This window comes from Macaca fascicularis, chromosome 10 (assembly GCF_037993035.2).
Source record: "Macaca fascicularis isolate 582-1 chromosome 10, T2T-MFA8v1.1".
NCBI classification, from domain to species: domain Eukaryota; kingdom Metazoa; phylum Chordata; class Mammalia; order Primates; family Cercopithecidae; genus Macaca; species Macaca fascicularis.
In genome coordinates this window covers 29,138,651-29,166,366 of record NC_088384.1, presented here as the reverse complement: position 1 = coordinate 29,166,366, position 27,716 = coordinate 29,138,651, and the positions used below count along the sequence as shown (strand labels likewise).

Sequence of the window (27,716 nt, the reverse complement as noted above, 5' to 3'; positions counted from 1 at the left end):
CATGCTTTTTGAAACTTTGGTGGGGTAGAGCCAATTTTAAATCTTCTGCCCCATTTTTTCGTTGTTTTTCTCTCCCTTCTGCATTTTCTGCAAACTCCATTGAATCATTGCAGTTACTTAGGTTTGCTTCCTCTCCCCCATTACAAACTACTTGCTGGATTTTTCAACCCTAGTTCCCTCATTTTTATGATTTATGCTCATTTCTTTGTACACTTAGAGTTGCTCCATCCCCCAACCCATCGCCTCTGGCCCTGGATTATTGTTTTAGTCTTTTATTTTTTGTCTTTTTCTACCCCAACACTTACCTTCCTCTCCCAGTCTCCTGTACCCTATCACCAGGGTTGTGATTAGCCTTTCCTATTATTCCTCATTATCCAGGTATTCATTTGCAAATAAGCATATACTAACAAAATAACAGGTTTATGGAGATAAAATTCACATACTTTAAAGTTCAGGCTTTTAAAATGTACCTTTCAAGTGGTTTTTGGTATATTCACAAAGTTATGCATGGATCACTACTGTCTGATTCCATAACATTTTCAATACCTCAAAAAGAAGTCTCTACTCATTAGTAGTCATTTCACGTTCACCACTCCCTCTGGCTCTGGGCAGTCACTGATCTTTGTGTCTCTGGATTTGCCTATTCTAGGTATTTTATATAAATGGAGTCATTCAACATGCGACTTTTTGTCTGGCTGTTTTCATTTAGCATAATGTTATCAAGGTCTATCCCTGTTGTAGCGTGTATTAGCACTTCATTTCTTATATGGCTGAATGATAGTTCATTATTTGTTCATCAGTTGATGAACATTTGCGTTTTTGCCACTTTGGGCTGTTATGAATAATGCTACTGTGAGCAAGTATATACAAGTTCCGCTGCAAATTTTTGTGTGGACATAATCCTTTCACTTCTCTTAGGTATATATGTAGGAGTTGAATTGCTGGGTCGTGTAGTAGCTATGTTAAACATTTTGAGAAACTGCTAAAATGTTTTCCAGAGCTGTACCATTTTACATTCTGTGTATGAGGATTCCACGTTCTCCACTTCCTCACTAGTGTATGGATTTTGGGGTATACTTTTTAAAAAGTGGGATTAGGCTGGGCACAGTGGCTCACACCTGTAATCCCAACACTTTGGGAAGCTGAGGTGGGAGGATCACTTGAGCCTAGTAGTTTGAGACCACCCTGGGCAACATAGGGAGACCCTGTCTCAACAAAAAATTATTTAAAATAAATTAACTGGGCATTGTGGCACACACCTGTAGTCCCAGCTACTTGGGAGGCTGAAGGACAAGGATTCCCTGAGCCCAGAAGTTTGAGGTTGCAGTGAGACATGATGGCACCACTATACTATAGCCTGGGTGACAGACCAAGACTCTGCTTCAGGGAAGAAAAAAAAATTGTGGGATCATATTTTTGACACTTTTCTTCTTGTTTTCTTAACTTCATACTTCTGGAAATTCCATTAAATTAGCTGGTATCACTCTAACTCATTGTGTTTAATGGCTTCATAGTAATACTGCATAATATAAATATATCATTCATTCATCAAAGTTAGCAGAAATTGACTGTTACGAGTCAGGCACTGCTTTAAGCACTGAACAAAACACACAAAAACTTTTGCATTCTTAGAGTTTATTTTCCAATGGAGGGGGTGGAGGAAGATAAGAATTTAGGAAATAAATTAATTACATATATAGCATAGGGTTTCACCAGTGAGTGCAGCTTGAATCGTTGGTGGCTTTCTTAATAGTATAAAGTACTAAAGACAAAATTACTCTAAATGGTGTTACTTAAATTACTGTAGTCGGTATTAGTATTAGTCACTTTGCACGTGAAAGCGAAAACACTATCATAAAATGAAAAATAGAAAACAGCTGGTATATGTGGATCTGGAGTTTTTCTAGGACATAAACTGATGAGCTAGAAAAGTAAATGTGTCCATCCTTGGTAGCAAAGTTTGTACATTTATACATTTTATCCAAATCCTCTTAATCTAGTGATTAATAGACACTCTTCACAAAAGGATGAGTGAGGTATATGTGTATGTGTTGGAAGGTTTTGATGGATGCAACTAAGAGTACTTTGGGGAACATGGCAAAACTTTCGGGCCCATTCAAGAGTCTTGTTTTCTTCCTGAGCTTTTATGTATTTATTATATTGCCCTATTAATTATTGAGATTGTGCCTTACAGTAAAACCTGCTTTAAATTGTTGATGCTGTAATTTAAAATAATCTGGGTCACCTAGAGTGGTTAAGCCTGGAAGAAATTATTTCCTTCCTGCCAGGGCAGATTGTATAGAGATATTCCTGTGCTAACGCCTACTCTGTTGGGCCTAGAAGTAATGCAGTTCAACGTTTCTGTTCTGATTTTTAAAAAAAAATTTGACTTTACTTTTTATTTTATTTTATTTTTATTTAGAGACAGGGTTTCATTATTTTGCACAGGCTGGTCTTGAATTCCTGGGCTCAAGTGGTCTTCTTGCCTCGGTCTCCCAAATACTGGGGCTACAGGCATGAGCCACTGAACCTGGCCTTAACTTTGAAATGAAGTTAGAAATGTACATTTTATCATTATTATTATTATTATTATTTTAGAAAATTATATTATTTTAGAAAAATAATAAATAATAATATTTATTATTATTATTTTAGGTCTTGTTCTGTTGCCCAGGCTGGAGGGCAACAATGGTGCAATCATAGCTCACTGCAACCTCCACCTCTAGGGCTCAAGTGATTTTCCCGCCTCAGCATCCTGAGTAGTTGGGACTACAGGTACTTGTCACCACAGCTAATTTTTATTTTTGTAGAGACAGGGTCTCACTATGTTGCCCAAGCTGATCTCGCACTCCTGGGCTCAAGTGATTCTCCTGCCCCGGTCTCCTAAAGTGCTAGGATTACATGTGTAAGCCACTGTGCCCAGCCTAGAACTGCACGTTTTAGACACATATTTACTCAGCTTTCCTCTTGCCTGCCCAAGACTATCCAACTGTATTTTTGTGCCTTAGAGTCCTTTCACATGTTCTGCTTTTACTGGGAACTCATAGGCAGTAAGATCAAATGCTGACCTTTGAGGCATCTACACACTTCCAAAACCTGCGTCCTCTTTCATATGCCACTGTATTTATTTTTTTTTGAGATGGAGTCTCAGTCTGTTGCCCAAGCTGGAGTGCAGTGGCACGATCTCGGCTCACTGCAGCCTCCGCCTCCTAGGTTCAAGTGATTTACCTGTCTCAGTCTCCTGAGTAGCTGGGATCACAGGCGAGTGCCACCACACCCAGCTAATTTTTATATTTTTAGTAGAGATGGGGGTTTCACCATGTTGACCAGGCTGGTTTCGAACTCCTGACCTTGGCCTCCCAAAGTGCTGGGATTACAGGCAAGAGCCACTATGCCTGTCCTTATTTGCCACTTTAAATTGGAGGAGATGAAAAAATTAAGTATCCCCAAAAGCTCAGGGTTTCCTATTTGGGACTTCAGTTAGAGATCCATTTCTTGGTTTCCAGGCTGGGCACAGTGGCTCACACCTGTAATCCCACCACTTTGGGAGGCCAAGGAGGGAGGATTGCTTGAGCCCAGGAGTTGAAGACCATCTCGGGCAACATAGTGAGACCTCATCTCTACTAAAAATTAAAAAAAAAAAAAATTAGTCGGGCATGGTGGCACTTGCCTGTGATCCCAGCTACTCAGGAGGCTGAGGTGGGAGGATCCCTTGAATCTGGGAGATTGAGGCTGCAGTGAGTTGTGATTGAAGCACTGCACTCCAACCTGGGTGATAGAGTGAGACCCTATTTCAAAACAAACAAATAAAAATATTTGTTTCCAAATGGCACGCAAGGCAGGTAGTAATCCCTGAGTGTTAAGTCAGCAGATTTTGCCACTTCATTTTGTGTGCTAACTCAAGAAATCAGGACACCTGATGAGTTGAGGTGTTCAAGCTAAAGCTCTGCTATGCTCCCTACTTCATAGGCTGTTCTGCTTGGGCCTCCCAGTGATGGAGGACTGCCTCTTTGCTCGCTAGAGTCTCTATAGTTTTCTTTTCTTTTCTTTATTTTTGGAGATGGAGTCTCGCTCTGTCACCCAGGCTGTGGCACAATCTCGGCTCAGTGCAACCTCCGCCTCCTGGGTTCAAGCGATTTTCATGCCTCTGCCTTCCGAGTAGCTGAGATTATAGGCATGTGCCACCACGCCCAGCTAAATTTTTGTATTTTTAGTAAAGACGTGATTTCACCACGTTGGTCAGGCTGTTCTCGAACTTCGGACCTCAAGTGATCTCCCCTCCTCAGCCTTCCAAAGTGCTGGGATTACAGGTGTGAGCCACCACGCCCGGCTGTAGTTTTCCATTCGCCACAGTTTGTGACAGTCTCCACATCGTGAAGTGACAAGTTCCCTTCCCTTTTCCTTCTGCCCCCATCATCTTTTTCTTCCTCATTTCTTTTTTGAATTATGCTGTCTTGAATTGGTGTCTAAAGGATGACATACAGGCAAGGGGACTGACACATTAACTCTCATGCGTTACTGAGGAATTTCTCAGTGCTCTGTCTGCATCATCTGCTCGCTCTCTCCTTCCTAGATGCTGCCTGCCAACCTGCTTTGAGAAATTGAAAATGAATTGGGGTGTCATCAGCCTCCCCTTGTACATATAGAGACAGCATCTCCAATGCCTTGATTTGCATAATAACAAATAGTGTTTTGCTTACCTACTTCCACACAAACTGCTGATATGGTTAGGATTTGGGAAAGGGGAAGAAGGGAGTTTTGGGTTTTGAGGAGTAGCTGGGACTTGAACAAAGAAGAGGTAGTAATGAACATTCCTGGGGTGAGGGAATTAGCTGAGGGAGAATAAGGCTTATAATAAATTAGGGATTGACAGACTGTCTGTAAAGGGCCAGATAGTAAATGTTTTAGTCATTGAAGACCTTAAGGTCTGTGTTGCAACTAATCAACTCCATCATTGTAGTGCAAAAGTAACCACAGACACTACAGATATGAATGAATGTGACTATGTTTCAATAACTTTTTTTTTTTTTTTGAGACAGTGTCACTCTGTTGCTGAGGCTGGAGGGGCAGCGGGGTGATCACAGCTTATTGCAGCCCTGACTTCCCAGGCTCAAGTGATCCTCCCACCTTTCTGAGTAGCTGGGACTACAGGCACACGCCACCACGCCCCACTAATTTTTGTATTTTTTGTAGAGGTAGGGTTTCACCATGTTGGCCAGGCTGGTCTTGAGCTCCTGAACTTCTGGGCTCAAGCCATCCACCCTCCTCAGTCACCTTGCAAAGTGTTGGGATTACAGGCATGAGCCTCTGTGTCCAGCCCAAAATAGTCTTTTGATTCTTTTTTCCCCCCAACCATTTAAAAGTGCAAAACATTCTTAGTTTTTGGGCCGAAAAAAGACAAGTGAGGGGTAAGATTTGGCCCTGGATTGTGGTTTGTTGACCCCTGTCGTAGAGGAACAGGAAGCAGAGAGGACTGGTTATAGGGCCTGGGAAACCAAGCCAGGGAGTTAGGCTTAAGGTAGTGTGAAAGAGGAAACCATTTTTGTAATATAATAAAAATTTTAAAGGAAGGATATTTTGTGTTTATATGTGTTCCTGGAAGCATCTCAGTTTTTATTCAAAACATATTTTCACTATGGAAAATTTCAAACATTTACAAAGTAGAGAGAATAATGAAATACCAAGTGATGTATTTATCATCTGCCTTCAACTATTACCAGTCCTAGGTCCTTTGCATTTCTGTGTTTTACAATCAACTTATCACATTCTACAAAAAAGCTGGCTGGAATTTCTGTTGGGATTGTTTTGAGTCTGTAGATAATTTGGGGGGAAGAATTGACTTCATAATAAAATTGAATTTTCCAACCTATGACCATAGTATACTTCTCAATTTATTTAGTTTTTCTTTAATTTTTCTCAACAATATTTTGTAGTTTTCAGTGTACAAATCTTTCCAGTTTTTTGAAGGCATGTGGTCAGATTTACTCCTAAGTATTTCATATATTTTGATACTGTGAATTTCAGCTTCCAGTTATTCATTGCAGGTATGTAAAAATACACTTGGTTTTTGTATATTAATTTTGTATCCTGAGACCTTAATGTAATTCATTGTCAAAGCTTTTTTGTGGATTCCATTGGCTATTCTGTCAATGCTGTCTGTGAATAAAGAGATGTTTACTTTTTTCTTCCCAATCTGAATGCCTTTTTTTTTTTTTTTTTTTTTTTTTTTTGCGTCCTTTACTGCACTGGCTAGAACTTCTAAGTACATAATGAATAGAAGTATAACTGCCCAATTGGTTCACCTTGCCCACCGCCTAGACAGAGCCGATTCATCAAGACGGGATTTGCAATAGAGAAAGAGAAATTCAGGCAGAGTCTGCTGGGTGGGAGACCAGAGTTTTATTATTACTTAAATCAGTCTCCCTGAGCATTTGAAGAGCAGAGTTTTGAAGGACAGCTTGGTGGGTTGGGGGAAGCCAATGGGCCAAGAGTGCTGACTGGTTAGGGATGAAAAGGGAGTTGAAACTGTCTTCTAGCACTCAGTCAGTTCCTGGGTAGGGGCCACAAGATCAGATGAGCCAGTTAATCCATCTGGATGGTGCCAGCTGATCCATCAAGTGCAGGGTCTGCAAAATATCTCCAACACTGATCTTAGGAGCAGTTTAGGGAGGGTCAGAATCTTTAGACTTCAGCTGCATGACTCCTAAACCGTAATTTCTAATCTTGTGGCTAATGTGAGTCCTATGAAGGCAATCTAGTGCCTAAGCAAGAAGGAGGTCTGCTTTGGGAAAGGGCTGTTACCGTCTTTGTTTTAAACTATAAACTATAAACTAAGTTTCTCCCAAAGTTAGTTCAGTCTACACCCAGGAATGAGCAAGGACATCTTGGAGGTTAGAAAGCAAGATGGGGTTGATTAAGTGAGATCTCTCACTGTAGCTCAGTCATAATTTTGCAAAGGCAGTTTCATTCGTGATAAGAGTGGATTTCCTTGTCTCATTTTTGATCCTATGGGGAAAATATTCAGTCTTATGTCATCATATTTCATATATGCCGTTTATCAAGTTTAGTAGGTTCTCTGTGGAGTTTTGTATTTTTTTAAATCAGGAATGAATGTTGGGTTTTGTTTAGTGTTTTTCTGTGTGTATTGAGAAGGTCATATGGCTTTTCTGTTTTAGTTTACAATGTGGTGAGTTACACTGATTTTTGATTTTTTTTTTTTTTTTTTTTTAAGATGGGGTTGCACTCTGTCACCCAGGCTGGAGTGCAGTGGCATAATCCCAGCTCACTGTAACCTCCGCCTCCTGAGTTCAAGCAATTCTCCTGCCTCAGCCTCCCAAGTAGCTGGGATTACAGGTGTGCACCACCATGCTCGGCTAATTTTTGTATTTTTAGTAGAGGCGGGGTTTCGCCATGTTCCCCAGGCTGGTCTTGAACCTCTGACCTCAAGTGATCCACCCACCTCAGCCTCCCAAAGTGCTAGGATTACAGGCATCAGTCACTGTGCCCGGCTGATTTTTTTTTTTTTTTTTTTTTTGAGATGGAGTCTTGCACTGTTGCCAAGGCTGGAGTGCAGTGGTACGATCTCAGCTCGCTGCAAGCTCCTCATCCTGGGTTCATGCCATTCTCCTGCCTCAGCCTCCCGAGTGGGTGAGACTACAGGCGCCTGCCACCACGCCCGGCTAATTTTTTGTATTTTTAGTAAGAGACGGGGTTTCACCGTGTTAGCCAAGATGGTCTCGATCTCTTGACCTCGTGATCTGCCCGCCTTGTCCTCCCAAAGTGCTGGTATTACAGGCATGAACCACCATGCCCAGCCTGTTCGGCTGATTTTTGAATGTTAAACCAACCTTGCATTTGTGGGATAAACACTACTTGGTTATGATGTATTATCCTTTTTTTCTAGATTGTTAGACTCAATTTGCTAAAATTTTGTTTGTAATTTTAACATTTATTTTCATGAGAGGGATGGGTCTGTAGTAATGTCTTTATCAGATGTTGGCATCAAAGTCATGCTGGCTTCATAGAATGAGTTGGGAAATATTCTCAGTTTTCTGGACGAGTTTGTAAAGAATTTGTTTTATTTCTTTAGTGGAATTCCTGAGTGAATCCATCTATGCCTGGGGTTTTCTTTGTAGGAAAGTTTTTAACTACAAATCCAATTTCTTCAATAAATATAGAACTATTCAAGTTATTTATCACTTTTTGAGTGAGCTTCGATAGTTTGTCTTTCAAGAAATTCATTTATTTTATCTAACTTCTTGAATTTACTGGCATAAAGTGGTTCCTAATAGTCCCTTATTATCCTCTGATAGCTGTAGAATCTGTAGTGTTGTCACCCCTTCCATTCCTAATGCTGGTAATTTGTGTCCTCTCTTTTTTTTCTGAGTGTGGCTAGAGGTTTATCAGTTTTATTGATCTTCTCAACCCATTTTTGGTTTCATTGATCTCTGTTTACGTTTTCTATTTCATTGATTTTTGCTTAGATGTTTATTCTTTTCTTTCTTCTCCATACTTTGTGTTTCGTTGCTCTTCCTTTTCTTGTTTCTTAAAGTAGGAGCTGATTTGAGTCTTTTCTTCTTTTCCAACATAGATGTTTAGTGTTATAAATTTCCCTTTACTGCTTTAGGGGTAGCCCACAAATTTTGACATGTTATGTTTTCATTTTAAGTTCAAAACACATTCTCATTTTAAGTTCAAAACACATTCTAATTTCCCTTTTGGTTTCTTCTTTAGTTCATACATTTAGAAGTATGTGAGTTCCCGAGTATTTCAGAATTTTCAGAGATATTCCATTATTTTCTAATTTAATTAATAGAGAATCTTTGTTTTTGTTTTTGTTTTTGAGACAGAGTCTCACTCTGTTGCCCAGGCTGGAGTGCAGTGGCGCGATCTTGGCTCACTGCAAGCTTCGCCTCCCGAGTTCACGCCATTCTCCTGCTTCAGCTTCCCGAGTAGCTGGGACTACAGGCACCCGCCACCATGCCTGGCCAATTTTTTTGTATTTTTAGTAGAGACAGGGTTTCACCATTTTAGCCAGGATGGTCTTGGGATCTCCTGACCTCGTGATCCACCCACCTTGGCCTCCCAAAGTGCTGGGATTGCGGGCGTGAACCACTGCACCCGGCTGAGAGTCTTTTAAAAAAAAATACAACCACAGTGCTATTATCCCATCTTTAAAAAGCAACAGTTCAGAAAGAAGGAGGACAATTTGAAAGAATACAGAAAGGATCAGAGAGATCTGTGTCAGTCAAGAAAGCCTGATAAAAGGCCAGTGGAGTGACTCATGCAGAGTAGAGGGAGTGGATGAGAAGAGAAAGGGAGAGACACCTAGTCACCAGGGACAATCAAAGGAAAGGTAAGCTTAAGTTTGTAGTTGATTGAATGAGGAAGATGGAGGAAGGTAAAAGAAAGCTGTGTTGAATTAAACTCTGGAGTGATCAAAACTGTGGTGGTTAGGATTGGGAGAGGGTGGCACACACTTAGATTGGAGTGACGAAGTTTGTAGTTGTCAGAAGAACCTCTGAAGTTTCTCTGCTTAAGTTGGAGTTGAAGCAGTCCTGGGGATTGTAGTGGAAAGGGAGAGGTATATGTCTAAGAAAGAAGTAAGTTTAGGATAAAGGGAAATTTGTCATTCTGGTTGTAGTGGGAAGGAAAGGAGATGGATGCTTATTGTAATTCTGTGTGCTGAGCATTTTCCTTGTTAGTTTCCACACATTGTTTGATGTGGTTCTTATAGCATCCTATGTGTTAGCTGTTTCTACTTACAGACGAAAGACTGAAATTTATGAGTAATATGCCCAGAGCCAGATAACTAATAAGTGGTGGAGTTGTTAGCATTTGAACCCAAATTCTACCCAACCACAGTCTGAGTTCTTTCCATTTGGTATGTAAATTCATGAATACATGCCAGTAAATGTACCAGGCTGCTCCTATTCAAAGAGTTGCCTTCTGTGTATCACACGGTCTATGTTAAGTGTTATGACCTAAAACAATACTGCTGTTTTTTTGTTTTGTTTTGTTTTGTTTTTTGAGACAGTCTTGCTCTGTCGCCCAGGCTGGAGTGCAGTGTTACGGTCTCAGCTCACTGTGAACTCCGCCTCCTGGGTTCAAGTGATTCTCCTGCCTCAGCCTCTCAAGTAGCTGGGATTATAGGCGCACGCCACCACGCCCGGCTAATTTTTGTGTTTTTAGTAGAGACGGGGTTTTACCATGTTGGCCAGGCTAATCTCGAGCTCCTGACCTCGTGATCTGCCTGCCTCAGCCTTCCAAAGTTCTGGGATTACAGGCGTGAGCCACCGTGCCTGGCCCGCTGTTCTTTTTTAAAAAGAAAATCTTGATTTTATGTTTTGAAGTCCTTAGAAGGGATTGTTGTTTATTTAAGCTAAAATAATCAGGTTACTCATTTATTCAGTAAATCAAATTCGACAGGCAGCAATCTCAGAGGCATGTGTATATGTGTAGGGCTTTGGTGATTTTTTGGTGGTGTTTGTAACCTAGAATATAGTTTCGAAGGCTTAGATTTAAGACTTCTATCTGGTAAAGTGGGGGTAAGCGGCAGTGAAATCTGCATGGTAGTCTATTCTTAATACCTGCTGTTAGCTGTTAGTAAACTTTTACTGAAAGTCAGAGTTTGCTTATGTCATACAGTATTGTTCTGAAAGTTTACTTTTTAAAAATGAGAATGAAATATTGGGAAGAAACATCATAGTTATTTTACATGTTCTGGTTTTCTAGTACCTGATTGGTTATGTTATATTGACATTCTCGCATGTAATTGCACTTTACTGCTTGAACTTGCAGTACTTTGCTCCTGAGATAAAGACATAGGTGAAACTTATCCTAGGTTGGCAACAGCAAAATCAGTGTATTAATAATTGAGTCATATGGTGTGTTTCGGTATTTTAACAAGGAGGTACGGACCATGACATTTTGAATTTGAAAGGAAGTACTTTTTACTGTTTTCCTCTTTTTCTGTCTTATATCTTTGTCCTACCACTAAGAAGTAAGTCAAATTCTAGACTCAGTTATAGGATGTCTTAATAACAGGCAGTGAACTGTGTCACTGATTAATTGACCTATCTAGTCAGAATTAGAATTTACTTCTGACATTCATGTACTTTTCAGCAGTAATTCAGGCTATTCACATCATAGCTTTGCTTTTGTCTGTTTTTCAAGTAACAGGCAGGCTGAGGCAGAAGAATCACTTGAACCCTGCAGGCGGAGGTTACAGTGAGCTGAGATCACGCCACTGCATTCCAACCTGGGCTACCGAGCGACTCTGTCTCCCAAAAAAAAGAAAATTAAAAATAAGTAAATGTGAATTTCAGATAAATAGTGATGACCTTTTTGGTTTAAGTATACACTAAATGTTGTCTGGATAAAAGACACTTAGGTGAGTGCTATGGCCAGAAAGGTAAGAGGGATGGGGGAGCCAACCGACTAGAGACAAGGGAAGGTATCACTAAGGACACGGCAGTGGAGCTGAGTCCTGAAGTGACCCATGAGCAGTTATTTGTCAGGGAAGAAAATGGTAAGGGGTTTTCAGGGGTAGGAACAGTAGGAGCCAAAGTGTGGGTATGTGAAAGTATGTGGCTATGTGTGCATGTAAAATGGAAATGAGATGGAGGGATGGGTTGGAGCCTGGATTTGAAGAAGCACATATCGGCACTGGGGTATTTGGCCTGGGACAGGGAGGCATTATTTTACAGGAGACTGACCTGGTGGGATATGTGCTTTACAGTGTGGACAAACAGCTGTGGCACAGAAGGATTGTTGGCAGGGGAGGGCGACAGGAGGCTGCCAGAGTTGTCCAGCTGGATTTCTTTCCTGACACAGACAGGCTGGCATAGGATTGGTGGGGTAGAGGAAATGGGGAGGAGGGAATGCCGCAAGGTCAGGAACTTCCTCCAGTCTCCAAGAGGCGTCTTGACTGTTTAAAAATGTCTCTGAAGATTTAGCACACCAAGGCCCTCTATAGTCCCGGGTATAGGCCACCCTCGAGATTAGAAAGAAACCCCTGGGAGCTGTGGTGGGATGGGTGTGGCTTTTGGAGGTACCCCTATTCAGACTCCTGCTGTAGCATTTGCCGGCTATGGAAGCTATAATATGGACCTGATATTATAATACCCACTTCCTATGATGAAAAGGAACTGAATGAGTGTGGAATCCCCAGGACCGCGCTGGAATATAACGGGCCCTCGGGGTTTAGTTTCTTTCCTTCTTGCCAGTGAGGTTTCAGAGGGACTGGAGAACAGTGGATTTTGACCATCCATTTGGGGTTGTCAGTCTGTTCCACGCCAGCTGGGGACTACGAAAAGGAGATACAGGTAAGCAGTGAGGCCTTGTGGTTCATTCTTAGATTTCATTCTGGGAGATAAGAGAGAGCCCTTCCTGGAACTGTATCCTTTCCTGGGGAATATGGGTGAAAATCTGAGGGTCCTGTGCATAGATTTTCCCTTCTCTTTCAGCTCTGCCAGCTGCCAGAACTGCAGCTTTCTTAGCAGATTGTGTGTACACATGAGACCTTATTTATGGGATGGTTTACAGAAAGACAAATCGTTCCTTCCAAGTTTAACCAGTCCTCTTATACCAAGGTTTCCCAACCTTGGCTGTATTGATGTTTGAGGCTGTATAATTCTTTGTTGTGGGGGGCTGTCCAGTGTTTTGTAGGAAGTTTAGCAGGATTCCTGGCCTTTTACACACTCACTGTCTGTAGCACCTTGCCTCCCACCCAGTTGTGACAACCAAAAATGTCTACAGACAGTGCCAAATATCCCCTAGGGTACAAAATTACCCCCTAGCCCTCATTAAGTACCACTGCTTTATACTCATTAGACACAAGGACAAAGAACTTCTTAGCATTTTTTATTAATTTCTTTTTAACCTAACCAGTGAAATGCTTGTTGGAAAAAAGACTTTGTTTTTACTACACTGAATTTGAATTGTATTTTACCTTATTTAGTTTAGAAAGACTTCTCAAATCTAAACTGTTAAGCTTTTTTTTTTTTTTTTTTTTTTTTTGAGACATAGCCTTGCTCTGTCGCCCAGGTTGGAGTGCAATGATGTGATCTTGGCTCACTGCAACTTCTGCCTCCTGGGTTCAAGCAATTCTTCTGCCTCAGCTTCCTCAGTAGCTGGGATTACAGGTGTCCGCCACCACACCCAGCTAATTTTTGTATTTTTAGTAGAGACAGGTTTTCACCATGTTGGTCAGGCTGGTCTTGAACTCCTGACCTTGTGATCTTTCTGCCTCGGCCTCCCAAAATGCTGGGATTACAGGCGTGAGCCACTGCTCCCGGCCAATTGTAAGCTTTTTAGAAAGGATTTTTTACATTGTTATACTTGAACCATTAATGAAGTGCAAAATGAAATGTTTCATTTAGTATTTCACATCAGAGGTTGTTATAATTGTACAAATAGATTGATGGTTTGAATTAAAACTATGGCCGACAGTTAATTTTATCGATCGAATTGTGCAAGTTTAAACTGCCTGCCAAGAATCTGAGCATAAAGCTGTGGTTTGAAAGGATCCTGAATAAACGTTTTCTTTTTGTAAATATTCAGAAACTTTGGCTAAGAAGGTGGTGGCCAGAGGAGACTCAAAATTTCTTGCATTCTGGCAGTTTGAACTTTGGGAACCAATGTGTTTTGGACTCAATCTGGAAAAATCACTTATGTACTGTTGCCAGACATTCTTTTAGGCTGTCCTTTTCCAGGCTTGTCACTTGTCTGGAATGTTAAGTGTTGTCAGTAGTTTAACGTCCTTTCCAGCAGCTTGCATTAAAATGAGAGAAGATCTCCAGAAATGTATCTGAAGAGGTCTTGGCATAAGATTAGGATTTTTATTTTGTTGTTTTTCAAAAAGTAGAAAGAAGGAGAAGACTTATATGGTTCTAAGTTTAAAAAATCCAGGAAGCTTCTAATCGTTTCTAATTATTTTCTTGTGTTAAGCCTCATAGAATAATAGAGAGAAATCATAAGTTAGTATGAGTGAGCTTTTCTTTGGCCCAAACAAGTGAGAATACAGTTGTGCTCTTTAGTGGCCATTTGAATTGGTATTACTGATAGCTACCTCCTTTTTTTTTTGTTTTTGTTTTTAAGCATCCTATATGTAGTTGTGCTTGCTTTCCTCTCTAACCAAAGTTTCTTCCTCCTTTCCGTCCACGTGAGGTTATTATGAGAATCAATGCCCTAGTATTTGTGCAGTGTGGGCTTTCCACATTGTCTAGCTGGTGCTTTCCAGGCAGCTTACTTTCATAGTTAAATGACAATGGCAACATCATCAAAGTGTCTCTGCCTCCTCATTACCCCCGGCTCTCTCCCCTTCGTACATTATTGAGAAGTTCTTTATCCTTTTCTTTCCTACTCAGCTTTTTATTCCACTCCACTGCAGCATGACTTGGCCTCCATCCCTCCACTGGGGCTTCATTAGCCCTGCCCACCATCACCTTATCTTGATTAAAGTGGCCACTCAGGTATGACTGAGCAGTCTTTCTCCTGTGGATTCACCTTGAGACTTCGTTAACTGGTTGGACAGGCAGAAAGGAAGGAGTTGTGAGAAGAATGGGATTAAAACAGAAAGGAGCTGCATTTTCCTTCCGTGGCCATGAGGGTGTTTAAGGGGGAGTGCCTATCTGGGGTGGGGAGAAGATATAGAATACAGTTTCTTTCGTCTTGGAGTTGGAGGTAGAAACAGGGGAGGTAGATGTGGATGCCATCTTTCCTCATAAGTCATAATCGATATCGTTGATTCCTGGAAATGGGAAACTACCCTGTTAAATGTACTACACGTTACAATTTTAGGCATAGTATAAAATCTGTCTTTAAAAATTAATAAAGTACTGTCTTATAAAAACAAGCATTTAAAAGTTATGCCTCCTCAGTCAGTAAGCATTGAAGTTTTTTGAGCAGTACTGGACTTCTGTCTGGATTCAGACTGAGTAGAGAATCACATATCTGAAGGCATCTTACCCCTGCCTCTCTCTCCCTCGTGTCTGTTTCATGCACCTTGAATATATGCCGACTTGCACATGTGCATTTTTTGACATGAGAAGGCTCAGTCTTTCTCTCTTAGTAGTCCTTGACTTTTTCAGTGGAGTCTCACTCCAAGTCTTTAAAATGTGTACATAAAATGCACCTTTCTGAATGTGTGTCATAATTCACCGTAAGAAAGGTTATGTATATGTTGAGGAATATAGGTTCAATTCATTACATTATAATTTGATTTAAACACTTCTTACTGAGTTTCTTTTGAAAGTTTTGATTGGCTTTTGGTAAGACACATGATTTTATCAAATCGATTGTTGATTTTGCTTCAGTTAGCAATATTTACTTTCTGACTCTGATGTGGCCCTTTCCCTGAGTTACAGTTTGCCTTGACTGTGTGATTCTTTCTCCTCAGTGTTTTATGTCTGTTCTTAATTTACAATTTAATATGATCTCTACATTTTGAAAATGAAGTTTGTTAAATAATAGAGATAAATACATTTAGATTGTGTAGGTTAAAAACCCTTTTTGGATTTTCAGTGGGTATTGATAGGCATAAAAAGTCATAATTAATAAGCTGTTTCTCCTAAATTGTTTGATTCCATGTTCTGAAAGTACAGATTAGGAAATGAAATTTTCGAACTTCTGAAAGCTACTAATCCACTCTCCTTTATAAACAAGGCTCACAGAATGTGGGTGACTTGCACAAGGTCACATAGATGGTGCCAGACCTGGGACCACAATCCAGGTCTCTTGATTATTGTTCCAGTGGACTCCCTACTATATATTTTCATAATATGTAATTTTCAGTGGGAAAAACCCAGAAGCTAATGTTGTTTGTTGACAACTGTGGACCATGGTATATAATTTAATATAAGTAGTAGGTAAAAACAACCTTTAGTCATTCCTTATAAAGGGTTTCTTTTACAAAGTGTCTTTTGAATTGCTGCTTTTATTTTAATAAGGCAGTAGTCATACATGGGGCATGCAGTATATTCCTCTGTAAATTATGATAGCTTATGTTATCTGGTCTTTACTGTGGGCTGCCAACCTGCTAACCACTTTAGGTTCATTATTTCATTGAATCCTCTCAACATCCTTATAAGGAAGGTGCATAGTATTACCAGCCCCATATTACAATGAAGAAACAGATTTCAGAGAGGTTAACTTACCCAAGGATACAGAAGGATACAGATTGGATCATGCGTGGTTGGGCAGTCTCCTGGATAGTAGTGTTTTTTGTTGTTGTTTCGTTTTTTGTTGTTGTTGTTGTTTTTGAATCAGCACATATAATTATTAATTAAATAGGAAATTTAAATGGTTTTAAATAGCAGTACATCTTGGAAACATGGAGGGGAAAAGATTCTAATGGAGGTGAATAGGAGGAATTTAAAGGAAAAAGTAGTGACAGCAATCAAGATCCTGGCGTGACTACAGAATGGAGGGATTGGGCACTGCCCCTGTAGTTGCCAAGAAGAGTTCTTGTCCCACCTTGTGCCAGGGCTGAAGGTGCTTCTCAGCCAGGGAATGGCCTCGGAGCTCCCTTGTGGTTTCCAGGACAATTGTGTTGTCCTCTCTTCAGGGTGGATCCTTCTGGATGCAGTATGACAGTAAGATAAATATATAATGTCCTTTTGGCATATTTCTGAAACTTGACTGGTGTGTTTTTCATGGGTGGATGATTGGCAAGGGTGGGGTTTCTGAATCACTGAAATAAGTTGCCGTCCCTGACCTTGGATTGTTGTACCATTTTTCCTTTGACCTTTGATCTGTGATGAAATAACTTCTGGAACTGGGATATCAGGAGTTACGTTCTTGTTGATTTACACATGTTATTTTTTACAAGAACTCTATAAATTAGATTTTATCAGTTCTTTTTTATAGGAGAAGAAACAGATTTGCAGATATATAAAGTGATTAAGTGATTTGCCCACAGTCACACAACTTGTATGGCAGAACTGGAGCTTGAACCCAGGTCTCTTGACCTTTAAGTTCAGTTCTCTACTCACTGTATGGGAGACCCCGAAAGAGACTCTTTTGGTGTGTCACATAGCCTTACCATTGCTTTGTCCTCTGTAACGCCATCATTATGTGAATTATCTGACATTACAAGAGTCAGAAGGTGTCGTAGAGATGCCTTAGAATCCAACTTCCTTTTTATTGTAGATGAGAATACTGAGTAGCCAAGTGACTTAGATTGAAGACAGCACTTGTTAGAAGGAAGACTAATGGGTTTCAAGTCAAAGTCAGAATTTAAAAGTATCCTAAAGGCTGGAACCTTGAGTTGATTTACCAAATAAAAATTTTAACAGATAAAGGTTTAGGTTTTTTAGAATACAGATTACACAGCAACGAAGAGGAAAAGCTGGGCAAGGTGGTGTGCTCCTGTAATCCTAGCTACTTGGGAGGCTGAGGCGGAGCTCAGGCTGTAGTGTGCTATGATCGAGAAAAAAAATTAAGAAGAAAAGGAAAGAAGTGGAGTATTGCTTACTGTTCAATTTTTTCAACATTTCTACATGTTTGTAAAATTTCAAAATAAAACTTTAGGGGAGGCTGGGCGCAGTGGCTCATGCCTGTAATCTCAGCACTTTGGGAGGCTGAGGCAGTCGGATCACAAGGTCAGCAGATCGAGACTATCCTGGCCAACATGGTGAAACCCCGTCTCTACTAAAAGTACAAAAATTAGTGGGGCATAGTGGCACATGCCTGTAGTCCGAGCTACTCTGGGGGCTGAGGCAGGAGAATCCCTTGAACCCAGGAGGCGGAGGTTGCAGTGAGCCAAGATTGCACCACTGCACTCTAGCCTGGCGACAAAGTGAGATTCCATCTCAAAAAAAAAAAAAAAAAGGAAAAAAGAGAAAAGTAGTTTAGCAACAGTTTGTGTGGAAAAAGACTTGAAAATGTTAGATAATCATGAACTTATTATGAGCCTCTGGAAGCTCCTAGAAAAGCAGATTTTTTTTTCCTTAGATTAAGGTAGGAGCAGCTCAGTGTCTAGAGCGAGGGAAATAATAGTCTTGCTGAGCCCTGTGCTTTCTAGACCAGATCTGTCTTGTGTCTGTGTCCACTTCCGAGGTGCCTGTTATACTATGAAGCCAGTGGACACAGGGTACTGAAATCTGGAGGAGTGGATGGGAAATGTGTGGTGCTGACTTGGAAGAAGGGCCAATTTAGGGAAGCACTATGGTGGTCTTCAGATACTGGGGGAGTTGTGGAGTGAGAGTGGTACTTTTATTTTGAATATAAAGCTTAGACTAAGGGAGAGCAGAGACATTACAGGGAAGGAGATGCCCATTCTGTTTTCCTCACCCCGACCCTCTCATTCTGTACCTTCAGTACAGCAGCCCAGGTTAGCTTTTAGGAACTGCAAATCGGGTTATAGGACTGCACGGCTTTTATTACCGTCCTGTGTCACATGAAGTCCAGGGCTTGACTGGTCTTCTGGCCCTTGCTGACCAGTCCTCACTTTGACATTTCTGTATTCTAGCCATACTGTATTCTAGCCAAGTCCTTAGAGTTCTTCAGTTGAATCTATGTTTACTCTCACACCTTTGAGGTGTACCTCCTACTTTATTCCCCAAAGTAAGACAGAATTGGGGATCTTTCTGCTACCATTGTATCCTGTACGTATACTTGCCCTGTTTTTTGTTTTTTTAAAGTAGATTTATAAAGGATGGGGATCGGTTTTGTTCATTTACATGTCCTGTTTCTTCCTCTAGACTGTGAACTCCTTGAAAGTAGGTATTTTTGTCCTAGCCTTTTTTTTTTTCTTGAGATGGAGTCTCGCTCTGTCACCGAGGCTCAAGTGCAGTGGCACGGTATCGGCTCACTGCAACCTCTGCCTCCCGGGTTCAAGCAATTCTTCTGCCTCAGCCTCCCGAGTAGCTGGGATTACAGGCATGCACCACCACACCCAGCTAATTTTTTATAGTTTTGGTAGAGAGGGGTTTCACCAAGTTGGCTAGGCTGTTCTCAAACTTCTGACCTCAAGTGATCCACCCACCTCTGCCTCCCAAAGTGCTGAGATTACAGACATGAGCCACCGTGGGCAGCCTGTCCTAGTCTTTATATGCCTATATATTTGAGCCCTTCTTGACTAGGTTTCCAGAGAATTGGTGCTTGGCTTGCCTGGACACAGAATAAACATTTATTGATAAATAAATGTTGTGCCCACAATGACTTGCCTCATAACTTTTTAGTAGTCAGGATCCTGCCATAGTAGACTCTTGTAACTACAAGAATATTTTTTTATTGATGGTGTTGCACGTAGAGTTTCCTATAAAATGGCTTCTGAGATATTTTACATTTCTAGTAAAGAGTCTCTGAGTTGAATTTTAAATAGTATATGTCTACCTTCTGTGGAAGGTAAGAGATAGCCCTTTGTTTTCCTCAGTAGGTTTTAATTATGTGATCTCCTTGTAGAAGTAACGGAAACTCTGGAGTTCCTGTGTGGTTGTGAATGTGTAATTAGCTTTGGGCAGGGCTCCCAGAGCTGTGAACCCTGTCCTGAGGAGCACTGGGACATTCTAGTGAGCGTTCAGGCCACCCAGATTGCAGCCTCATGAATGAAGGGTTTATTTCTCTAATGAGAGTGGTCTGTGTCTTCACTCAAGTAATGTTTTAATATAAAATGATGACAAATATTTTAAATTTAAAAATAGGTATCTATAAATTAATATGATTTTTAAAAACAACTTTAAATGTTTAAAGAAGTCATTTTAATACATTTGAATAATTTAGTGTAGACTCAAGGGGTGCATGTGCAGGTTTGCTGCATGGGTATGTTGCAGGATGCTGAGGTTTGGGGTATGGATCCCGTCACCCAGGTAGTGAGCATAGTCTTTCAACTCAAGACCATCCATCATTCCCTCCTTCCAATTAGTATGATTATAACTTAGAATTTTACTTTTACAGCTCTAATTTAATACGTATTGATCTAGACCTGGCAGTAAACATTCTGCTCTAAGAAAGGTTTTATGTTAAATAACATGGTCGTTAGTCCCGTCAAAATGAAAAATTTTCATAAAGAATACCAGCACGGGCCCGGCGCGGTGGCTCATGCTTGTAATCCCAGCACTTTGGGAGGCCGAGGGCGGATCATCTGAGGTCAGGAGTTTGAGACCAGCCTGGCTAACACGGTGAAGCTCCGTCTCTACTAAAAATACGAAAATTAGCCAGGTGTGGTGGCAGGCCCCCTTAATCCCAGCTACTCGGGAAGCTGAGGCAGGAGAATTGCTTGAACCAGGGAGGCAGAGGCTGCAGTGAGCCGAGATCGCGCCATGACACTTCAGCCTGGGGGACAAGAGCAAGACTTCATCTCAAAAAAAAAAAGAAAAAAAAAGTATACCAGCACTGATGACAACATTGGACAAGTAGACAAATCTAGAAGGGGCAGGTTGAGCTGTGTCGTTTTAGTGTTGTTACAGTTTGTTTATATGTTGTGAAATATTCATTGAGATCAAAATCTCGCATTCCTAACTTGTGTTATGTGTGTATTGGAGGACAGATGGAGTGGCAGAAGCAAAGTGGGTTTTGGGTTCAGACTGTTGTCGCTCAAGAATGAATTGACCTGGAGAGACTTACTTACAATCTCTGATCCTTAGTTCCTTCATCTAGAGATACCCACTTAGGCTCTTGTGAGGATTCAGTGAACTGTACGAGGTACTGCACAGGACATGGTGCTTGCTGCCTGGGAGAGGCTCAGGGCCTTCAGTGCCTTTCCCTGTTATTTTGGGAGCAGTGCATCTATGTTGGTGTTTTTAAGAAACACTGACAAATACATGGGGCATACATGGACTATTGTTGTTTCAGATTTTTCTTAGAACACAGAGGCAGGATCCACAATGTTTTTATGAGGAGAGCTACTTTCGCTCCCCCCTCCCCTGCCCCAGACCTTGACTTTACTGGACTAGAGGTTTCAGTGATGCGTGCTGATGTGATACCCTTGAGCAAAGTTGGAGAAGAGATAGTGGTAATTTCCACCACTTCCCCTTCTCCGAGACACTGGAAGTGCTGTGAACTGTGCTCCTTAGCTCCTCTGCTCTGTAGTCTCTGCCTGGGGGCTCCAGAGGGGCTCTAGGAAGGAGTGTCAGCCAGTGATTCCTCCCCCTTGACCAGGTGGGGACCCAGGATCTTCTGGTGAATTCTGATTTGTTTTTTTATGAGCCTGAGAGTCGTTTTAGCAATTTGTGGAAGCATTTGTGATTGTCTCAATGGTTGATGGATGCTATAGGCATTTATTTAATAGGTAGAGCCTGTGGAATTCAAGGCTTAATGTGGTGACAGTTCTGTAAAGTAGAACTTTTCATGTGATCTGCACAGCTTTATCTTTTTTTTTTTTTTTTTTTTTGAGACCGAGTCTTACTCTGTCACCCAGGCTGGAGTGCAGTGGTGCGATTGCAGCTCACTGCAACCCGAGTTCAAGCGATTCTTCTGCCTCAGCCTCCTGTGTAGCTGGGACTACAGGCGCCTGCCACGACGCCCGGCTCATTTTTTTAAATGTATTTTTAGTAGAGACGGGGTTTCACCGTGTTAGCCAGGATAGTCTCGAACTCCTGACCTCAGGTGATCTGTCCACCTTGGCCTCCCAAAGTGCTGGGATTACAGGCATGAGCCACTGCACCTGGCCTAGAATATCTTGCTGAATAATTTATGTAGATAGAAAAAAACTGTTTAAGACTGAACCTGTAACTGAATTCCATTTACCTAAAGGATTTTTTTAAATGTAATTTTAGTATAAATGGAAATTTCAGGAAATGGAATTAGTCTAGATTTGAAGGGAAATTACCTCGTTTTGTTCTTAGTTTTACTAAGTATTACTAGTCTTGGTTCTCTCAAGAAACAGAACTGATAGGATATGTTTATATATGTAGTATATTATATGATTGTATCATACGCATCCTATTGGTTCTGTTTCTCTGGAGAAAATGTAAGTATTCACTAGTTGCTCTTTATCTATGGTTTTGCTTTCCATGCTTTGAGTACCTCATGGTCAACCACAGTCTGAAAATATTAAATGGAAAAATTCCTGAAACAAACAGTTGGTAAGTTTTAAATTGTGGGCTGTGCTGAATGACGTGATGAAATCTCGTGCCATCTCACTGTCACACCTGCAAGATGAGTCCTCACTTTGTCCGATGTATCCTTCCCGTGTGTGCTGCCTGCCCATTAGTCCCTTAGTCTTGGTTATCAGATTAACTGTCTGGTATGACATTGCCTGTAACCCTTACTTCACTTAATAATGGACCCACAGTGCAGGAGTAGTGATGCTAGCATATTGTTATAATTGCTTATTTCATTGTTAGTTATTGTTGTTAATCTCCTACTGTGCCTAATTTATCAGTTTATCATAGGTGATATGTATACATGGTCCCCAACTTGCTGTGATTGGACCTAAGATTTTTCAACTTTATGATGGCATGAAACTGTCACAGTTTTGATGTAATGTATAGTATTCAATAAATTACATGATCTGTTCAATACTTTATTATAAAATAGGCTTGTGTTAGATGATTTTTGTCCACCTATAGGTTAATGTAAGTGGTCTGAGCATGTTTAAGATAGGCTATGCTAAGCTATGACGTTCAATAGGTAAAGTGTATTAAATGCATTTTTGACTCGTGATATTTTCAACTTACGATGTTTTTATTCCATCATAAGTTGGGGAGCATTTGTATGTATAGGAAAAAACATAGTATATATGGAGTTGGGCAATGTCTGCATTTTTAGGCGTCCATAGGGGTTCTTGAAACATATCCCCCTCGGATAAAGCAGAAGCATTCTATATATAAAAAGATACTTAATGTAAGGAATTGGCTCATGCAATTATGGAGGCTGAAAGTCCCCAGATCTGCAGTGGGCAAGCTAGAGATCCAGGAGAGCTGATGGTGTCATTCGGGTCTGGTTCAAAGGCCTGAAAAGCAGGAGGGCCACCAATGTGAGTTTCTGTCCAAAATCCAGCAGGCTTTAGACCCAAGGAAAACCAATGTTTGTTTCAGTTTGAGTCGGACGGCAAGCAGAGATGACCCAGCTCAGCAGTCAGGCGGGAGGGGTTCCCTCTTACTTAGTGTTTTTGTTCTATTCAGGTCTACAGTTGATGAGATGAAGCCCACCCACATTAGGGATGTTAATCTGCTTTACACAGTCCATTGAGCAAAACATTAATTTCATCCAGAAACACCCTCACAGACACCCGGAGTAATATTTGATCACATGTCTGGGCACCCCATAATGCAGTCAGATTGACATTCACTGTTTTAGGTACATGAAGAATCAATCACACTATTGATAGCATTCATGATAGAGAGTGTGGTATCTGAGTTGCCAAAATGACATACCCAAATGAAGAGTATTTGTAGTTGTGAAAATCAGTGATTCAACTTAGAGATGTGGATTTCTGACCATTTTAGTCCTGATACAGTCCTGCCTGAAAATTTACATATTGAAATTTATATTTCTTTTATTAAAAATTGTTTTTATATTACAGTTACTGTGTTATGTAGATATTTTTGGAATATATATGTAATAAATAAGTGATTTCTGAATTCATTTCAGGGTAGTAAAGGTATATTTTCAATAGTTTTTAAAGAAAGGGGGTGAGGCATGGTCGTTCACACCTGTAATCCCAGCTACTCGGGAGGCTGAGGTGGGAGGATCCATTGAGTTTGGAAGGTCAAGGCTGCAGTGAGCCCTCATTGCACCACTGCACTCCAGCATGGGTGACAGAGTAAGACCCTGTTTCAAAAAAAAAAACGTGCGCAGTGGATATTTGGGTCTAATGTGGCTAGAACCAGTGGTCTAAGTGATCTCAAGCTGCCAGCCCCCTTGAACAGTCTGCATCTCAGCATCTTTAAAGCTTTGACTGTGTTTCTTTTCTCCTCTTGGACTTCTGCAAAACCATAGTCTTTCTCCTTATCGGGTATTTTGCACTATTGGGATATATTTTCCAGAAGTCCTTGTTCGATGTTGTTCATTAGGTTGGTTTTTTTTTTTTTAATTTTAGCTTTATCAATATGTAATTGATATGTCATACAATTCACTTATTTAAAGTGTAAAACTTAGTGGTTTTTAATATATTCACAGGATTATACAACTATCACCGTAATCTAACGTTAGAACTTTTCATCACTCCAAAAAGAAACCCTGTATCCACTAATAGCCAGCCTCTATACTCCCTACCCCAACCCCTGGTAATCACTAATATTCTTTTTATCTCTATGGATTTGTTTCTGCTAGATAACTTGTATAAATGGAATCATATAATACAAGGTCCTTTGTGGCCTTCCTGTTTTTTTGTTCTTTATTAAAAAAAAAAAAAAAAAAAAAAAAAAAACAGGATACATGAGCAGAGCATGCAAGTTTGTTGCATAGGTATATGTGTGCCATGGTGGTTTTCTGCACCTATTGACCCGTCCTCTAAGTTCTCTCGCCTCACTTCCCATTCCTCAGCAGGCCCTGGTGTGTGTTGTTCCCTTCTCTGTGTCTTTGTATTCTCATTGTTCAACTCCACTTATGACTAAGAAAATGCAGTGTTTGGTTTTCTGTTCCTGTGTTTGCTGAGGATGATGGCTTCCATCTTCATCCATGTTCCTCCAAAGGACATGGTCTCATTCCTTCTTATGGCTGCATAGTATTCCATGCTGTATATGTACCACATTTTCTTCATCCAGTCTATCATTGATGGGCATTTGGGTTGGTTCCATGTCTTTGCTATTGTAAACAGTGCTGCAGTAAACGTACCGTGTGCGTGTGTCTTTATAGTGGAACAATTTGTATTCTTTTGAGTATATACCCAGTAATGGGATTGCTGGGGTATTTCTGGTTCTAGATCCTTGAGGAATCACCATACTGTCTTCCACAATGGTTGAACTAATTTACATTCCCACCAACAGTGTAAAAGCATTCCTGTTTCTCCACAGCCTTGCCAACATCTATTGTTTCTTGATTTTAATCATTGAAATTCTGACTAGCATGAGATGTTTTCTCATTGTGGTTTTGATTTGCATTTCTTTGATGATCAGTGATATTGATATATAGAACAGTGGAACAGAATAGAGACCTCAGAAATAACACTACACATCAACAACCATCTGATCTTCAACAAACCTGACAAAAACAAGTAATAGGGAAAGGATCTTCTGTTCACTAAATGGTACTGGGAAAACTGGCTAGCCATATGCAGAAAACTGAAACTGGACCCCTTCCTTACACCTTATAAAAAATTAACTCAAGGCTGGGCGCAGTGGCTCACGCCTGTAATCCCAGCACTTTGGGAGGCTGAGGCAGGCGGATCACAAGATCAGGAGACGAGACCATCCTGGCTAACTCAGTGAAACTCCGTCTCTACTAAAAATACAAAAAATTAGCCGGGCATCGTGGTGGGCGCCTGTAGTCCCAGCTACTCGAGAGGCTGAGGCAGGAGAATGGCATGAACCTGGGAGGTGGAGCTTGCAGTGAGCCGAGATCGCACCACTGCACTCCAGCCTGGGCGACAGAGCGAGACTCCATCTCAAAAAAAAAAAAAAAAAAAATTAACTCAAGATGGATTACAGACTTAAATGTAAAACCCCAAACCATAAAAACCCTGGAAGAAAACGTAGGCAGTACCATTCAGGACATAGACATCGGCAAAGACTTCGTGATGAAAACACCAAAAGCAATTGCAACAAAAACCAAAATTGACAAATGGGATCTAATTAAACTAAAGATCTACACAGAAAAAGAAACTATCATCAGAGCAAACAGGCAACCTACAGAATGGGAGAAAATTTTTGCAATCTACCTGTCTAACAAAGGTCTAATATCCAGAACTTAGAAGTAACTTAAACAGATTTACAAGGAAAAAACAACCCCATCAAAAAGTGGGCAAAGGGTATGAACAGACACTTCTCAAAAGAAGACATTTACGTGGCCTTTTTTATTTGGTATAGATGCTCCTTTTTTTTAACATGGGGTTACATCCTGTAAACCCCTCGTAAGTTGACAATGTCATAAGTTTAAAATGCACTTATCATACCTAACATACCTTAAACATGGTCAGAACACTTACATTAGTCTACATTTAGACAGAATCATCTAATACAAAGCCTATTTTATAATAGTTTTGAATATCTTATGTAATTTATTGAATACAGTACTGACAGTGAAAAACAGAATGGTTGTATGGGTACTCTAAAGGGTGGTTTCTAAATTGCTTTCACATCATTGTAAAGTTGAAACATTGTAAAGTTTAAAAATAGTAAGTCAGGGGTCATCTTTGTATTGCTTTCAAGGTTCACCCGTATTATAAGATATATCAGTATTTTGTTCCTTTTTGTGGCTGAACAGTATTCTATTGGATGAGTATAACACATTTTGTTAATTAGGTTTTGTTTCAGAGACCGATAGAGCGGCAGGAAAGTAACAGTCTATTTCGTTGTCCAGTATGGTAGCCACCAACCACATGCAACTTTAAATTTAAATAAAATTTAAAATTTGGTTCTTGGTCGAGTGTGGTGGCTCACACCTGTAATCCCAGCACTTTGGGAGGCTGAGGTGGGCAGATCACCTGAGGTCAGGAGTTCGAGGCCAGCCTGGCCAACATGGTGAAACTGTCTCTACTAAAGATACAAAATTAGTTGAGCATGGTGGTGTGCACCCGTAGTTCCAGCTACTCAGGAATCTGAGACAGGAGAATTGCTTGAACCTGGGAGGCATAAATTGCAGTGAGCCGAGATTAAGCCACTGCATGGTGACAGAAAGAGACTCAGTCTCAAAAACAAACAAACAAACAAAGTTTAGTTATTCAGTCACGCTAGCTACATTGTTAAGTGTTTAGTAGCCACAAGTGGCTAGAGGCTACCATTAGTATAGATAGATACATATAACATGTGCATTATTGCAGGAAGTTTTTTCTTCTTCTTCTTTTTTTTTTTTTTGAGACGGAGTCTCGCTCAGTCGCCCAGGCTGGAGTGCGGTGGCGCGATCTCAGCTCACTGCAAGCTCTACCTCCCGGGTTCACGCCATTCTCCTGCCTCAGCCTCCCGAGTAGCTGGGACTACAGGTGCCCGCCGCCACGCCCGGCTAATTTTTTGCATTTTTTAGCAGAGACGGGGTTTCACCGTGTTAGCCAGGATGGTCTCGATCTCCTGACCTCGTGATCCGCCCGCCTCGGCTTCCCAAAGTGCTGGGATTACAGGTGTGAGCCACCGCGTTAGAGTCTTTCTCTTGTTGCCCAGGCTGGAGTGCAGTGGCAACATTATAGCTCACTGTAACCTTTAACGCCTGGGGTCAAGGGATTCTCCTGCCTGGCCTCCTGAGTAGCTAGGACTACAGGTGCATACCACTTACACCTGGCTAATTTTTTTTGTTTGTTTGATATTTTGTAGAAGGGATTTCACTATATTGCCCAGGCTGGTCTTGAACTCCTAACCCCAAGTGATCCTCCTGCTTTTGCCTCAGAAGGTGTGAGCCACTGCACTTGTCCTCCCCTCCCCTTCCCTTCCTCTTTTTCCTTTTCTTTTTCTTTTTTTTTTTTTTTTAAGATGGAGTCTCACTCTGTTGCCAGGCTGGAAGTGCAGTGGTACGATTTTGTCTCACTGCAACCTCCACCTCCCAGGTTCAAGCGATTCTCCTGCCTCAGCCTCCCAAATAGCTGGGACTACAGGTGTGTGCCACCACTCCCAGCTAATTTTTGTATTTTTAATAGAGACGGGGTTTCACCACATTGGCCAGGATGGTCTTAATCCCTTGAC

At 40.9% G+C, this 27,716-nt stretch overlaps 1 protein-coding gene across 16 annotated transcripts in view; it reads left to right on the top strand.

Annotated features, from left to right (window-relative positions):
- SPECC1L (sperm antigen with calponin homology and coiled-coil domains 1 like) overlaps positions 1-27,716 on the top strand; it is a 147,439-nt gene that overhangs the window by 6,132 nt on the left and 113,591 nt on the right. Inside the window, exon 1 of one of the 16 annotated variants that reach the window (XM_065522424.2) lies at positions 11,928-12,326. The exons of the other annotated variants lie outside the window; for them this stretch is intronic. The gene's annotated coding sequence lies outside the window, so the exon portion shown is untranslated. Of the gene's footprint in view, positions 1-11,927; positions 12,327-27,716 lie in introns of those variants that run through there. 16 annotated transcript variants of the gene reach the window in all.